Below are 4,090 nucleotides of genomic sequence, written 5' to 3'. Positions count from 1 at the left end.
TCGGGCCCCGCCCCCTCCCTCTCAACGCCGCCGCCTCGCGCGCGCGCGCGCGCCCCCGTGGAGGGGGGGGGGGGTCGCGGAAGGCGGAGCCCTTTGCGCGTGCGCGGGGGGGGACCTGAGGCGGCGGCAGCGGCGGGGGTCTGGGAGGAGGGAGCGCGGCCCCGGTCCTGTCACGGGCGAGCCCCGGCCCTGCCGAGGCCTGCGCCGCTCCGGCACCGCGAAGGGGATTTCCAGCCATCCGGGCTGCGGCTTGCCTTCCCCGCGGCAAAGGGCTCAAGGCGCGGACGCCGTCCCCCGCTTGCCCGCCCCCGCCCCCTCCCCTCTTCCTGCCCGAGCCCCCCGCGGGCTTCGCGGGCGGTCTCCGGCCCGGCCCGGCGCTGCCCGCCGCAACGGTGTGCGGGAAGAGCGCAGCCTGCGCCGGGAGGAGAGGCTGCCGGTGGGGCCGTGGTCGTTTGCTAGGACTTACTAAGGCTTTACTAAGGCTTGACTCTTGGGGGAAGAGCCCTGACTGGCAGGGACTGGTGAGTGAGGGGTCTCTTCTTGTGCGTACAGTCCTGAAAAGAAATACGCAAAATAAAGATTAGCCGGGACCTTCCAAAGCTATGGTAAGCCTAATGTCTCTCCAGGACCTGGTTTCAGCAGGTGACAATAAAGACATCATCATTCTTTTCACATCCTCCTCCAAAATGCCTATGTTGGACCCAAATACACATTCTGGCATCTTTGGAGAAGCGTTAAATATTTTCTTGCAGTCATCGAGGACAAGTGCTATAAGCAGAATCGATTTTTTTATTCTAAGTTGGCTTGAGCACCAAATCTAGCACTGACACTCGTGAAAGTTGTTCTGGGAAGGTTTTGTCTGTACAAAATCTCCAAAAGCACGGTGCTGTGTGCCGCCTCGCAGGGCCTTCAGGGCAGGACGGGCTTGCCTCCCTCTCTGCCGTCACTAGCATCGCGTCTTGTAGCCTTATACACGTTTATGGGATTTCACATGAAATAACCTGGTCGAGGTTTGTCCCCACGAGCAGCAGGATCCCTAGTGGAAGAAGATCTCTCTCACGTCTGTGAAAAATACGTGACCTCATCCATCACGTAGGAGAAATCTGCGTGCAGATGACCCTTTCTCCGCAAATACATGGGGACACCAGGAAACAGGAAGATTTAAGTCTTTAAATAATTCATTTCTTTTTTGTTCAGGAGGGTAGAGCAGGGCAGGGTAGGTCAGCTATTCTTCAAAGCTCAGGCCAAAACAAATTAAAGCATGTTATTTTTAGAATAGCTGCAGGTTCCTTTTGGGTGATGCATGTCTCTGTGGGGGGAAAAAATGCCATCGAAGCTTTTGCGATGATGCCACACACAGGTGTCAGCAGGACAGCAGTTCTCCCCCGCCTGACCCTAGGAAACGCGTGAAGAAGGGACGGGCAGCAGCAGTCAGGAGCCCTGCCTGGACACAGGGGTCATTTTTTAGATTAGGGCCCACTGAGGATAGCACACTGTGGATCAAGGCTCCCTTTTCCCCAGCTAATAGCAGTTTTTTAGAGCAAACAGACTTAAATTGGGTGGAGAATATCAGATCACGTATTTGCTGAGCCAGTTTGCTGAACCCACCCCCCTCCTTTGAGAATGCCCTTTCTCCTTGGTACCGCTTCTTCTCTCTCTCATTGCCACATCCTCCAACAAAGCACTCGGTGACTTTACTGACGGGTCATGCCCGTAGGCCACCGAGAAGCAAAACATGACACAGACCAGCAGATCAAAGGGCACACAACAGGAACATGTTACACAGTGACGAAGCTGCACGTGCGCTAGGAGTGTTTATTAGAGCCGTATAGTGAGGGTAAACAATTGCTACAGGGAAAGGCAGTGCTGAGGAGAGATGGTGCAAAACGTATGATGGACAAACCCTGTTCCCCAGGAGGCCACGTACCCATCAGGAACTCTGGAATGGGTGAATACGTTATTTCTGCAGATCAGCTTCTCAACGTGCACCTGTAGCTACAGGCCCATCTGTTTCGGTATTTTAAACAATCCCCCTTTGACCATGGCATAATGAGATGGGTAACAGCTGCTGTACCAGTCATTCCCCACCACTGGTACAGGTACCAGTAAGGAACCACTGGCTGTGGTTTTCAGCAATGAGCGATTCGGGGAGATGAGAGGCTTTGTGACCCTCTTCTGTTCAGAAAGTAACGTCTCTTTAACATCTTGATAACTTAGAAATGTAGGCAGCCAAAATCAGTAGGCATTTTTGAAAATCACGCCTTCACGACTACTGGGTTTTCAGGGGGTTGTTGGGCCCCTGCTTGTACCGTGCACGCTCAAAATGGAGCTGCCCCATCCCCTGTCGCAGCCCTGGCTTGAAGGTCTCAACCTGAAGCTTGCCAGTAGCAGAGTTGTTACTGCTTTTGACTGGGGTTCCTCTCATGGAGTTGCTTCTGAGGTTATGCCTATAGTTTGGTTAAATAACTGGTACAGCGGCCTAAAAAAAGCTAAGCAGCACTCGTGCTGTAAAACACTAACTTGCTAAGCTTTTGCATGCATGCCAGCTTCCATCACTAAGCGCGTAAAGAATTATCTAGCTAACACTAGTCTGCATTAGGGCTTTTGCCATCACCTATTCCATGTAAGAGCTACTACAGAACCGACTCGGGTGCTTTGCAGACACTCCTAATGCTCTCAAAGAGAAAACAGTAACTTTCTGGACACATTCAGAGCTCTACTTCTAAGGCATAGAGGCTGACTTTCAGGTTTTGGTATTCAGCTTTCTCAACCTCTCAGCATCTGAATCAAGGGCTAAAATTATGCAATTCTGACTTTTCGTAAGTACAGCATCTGCTAGAAGTTCAATTTTGTGAGCGAGCATTTGTGACGTAAATAATTTACAGCAATAAGAGAGGCATCACGGCAAGCCTTGGTGAGGTGGGGGGAAATTCAGATTTCAGTCAAGCAGTGCTCCTTGTCAGGAGAGGCAATTGAGATACCTATTCTCTGGCGCATTTTGTATGGCCACGAGACACCTACCATCAGAGGCCAAGTTAAACTACCAGGTGAAGGAGAGTGTTATCTTCCCAAACAGACAGCAGACACACATGCTGCTGCAGCAATCCACTAGGGAGCAGGCAGGAAAGGGAAATTAAAGCTGACACACAATTAGAGTAAAGTGAGTCTTCAAGTGCTCCTGCTGAAAGCCCATGGAAAGCAAATGGAAATCAGGCAGAAGCTATTTCTAGGCAGAATTTGGGGCTGAGAGAAGCAGAAATAGGCTTTTGCTAAGAACTAAATTCAAACCCTCCCAAGAATCCAAATTTAGTGTTTAACACTTCTTGTATCTGCTTGCTTTGTGGCAGCTCACACACACTAAGCTGCACAGCCTGATTGCAGAAATGAAAGGGAAAAAAAAAAATCAGAGCAGGTGAGGTTTCTTGCAATTAGCTTAGAAAGACCTGAGGAGCTCTGCCTGACTTCCAACACAGGGAGCACTCTGGAATCTTAATGAAATTAAAGACAGGTGGAGGGGCTCAGCACCTTTGGAAAATCAGCTCACTTATCTTTGTAGATGACACTGCCTTATCTTGTTAACATTGGCACTTGTCTCGTATGCAGCTGACAGCATAAACTAGCGGATGTTAAACTCATTCATTGTGATGAGGCAGTGAGAGGGAAAATAACTTGAGGAAAGGGGGGAGCAGGAATTCTGCTATCTCAGCCAGTCAGGAACTGCTAGATATATTCCGATACGTGCTGCTGAGGACTTTCCACTGGCTGCCTTCTCCAGCTTTGCAAAACCCTGCAAGCAAAAAAAGAGAAGGTGAACACAGGAGCTGGGTACCACACAAAACACTGCATTACGGAGGTCAGTGGAGCAGACGAACGTGCAGGAATGGGACGAAAAAGGCTAGCCAGTCACATTGCATTAAGAGGCAAACAAAGCAGCCACCTATGCAGTGAGGCAGGTGCCCCTTTCCCTCCTTCTCTCGATCGTGAGGCAGAGGGAGGAAAGGAGGCCGCTTTTTATAATCTCAGCGCAGTGGCAGGGTTTCTGGTTACCACTGTGGTGACTCCTGCCCCATCCAGACAATCGGACAAAACT

The 4,090-nt window shown here is 50.8% G+C and overlaps 1 protein-coding gene across 1 annotated transcript in view; it reads right to left on the bottom strand.

The window, feature by feature from the left end:
- Positions 1-1,819: 1,819 nt before the first annotated feature.
- The window catches only part of ZNF185 (zinc finger protein 185 with LIM domain), a 54,639-nt gene continuing 52,368 nt past the window's right edge, over positions 1,820-4,090 (bottom strand). Inside the window, exon 32 of the mRNA XM_075513314.1 lies at positions 1,820-3,787. The gene's annotated coding sequence lies outside the window, so the exon portion shown is untranslated. The remainder of the gene's footprint in view (positions 3,788-4,090) is intronic.

Source organism: Mycteria americana, chromosome 10 (genome assembly GCF_035582795.1).
Source record: "Mycteria americana isolate JAX WOST 10 ecotype Jacksonville Zoo and Gardens chromosome 10, USCA_MyAme_1.0, whole genome shotgun sequence".
NCBI classification, from domain to species: domain Eukaryota; kingdom Metazoa; phylum Chordata; class Aves; order Ciconiiformes; family Ciconiidae; genus Mycteria; species Mycteria americana.
Note: the sequence above shows the minus strand (reverse complement) of the source record. Positions and strands in the feature narration are given on the sequence as shown.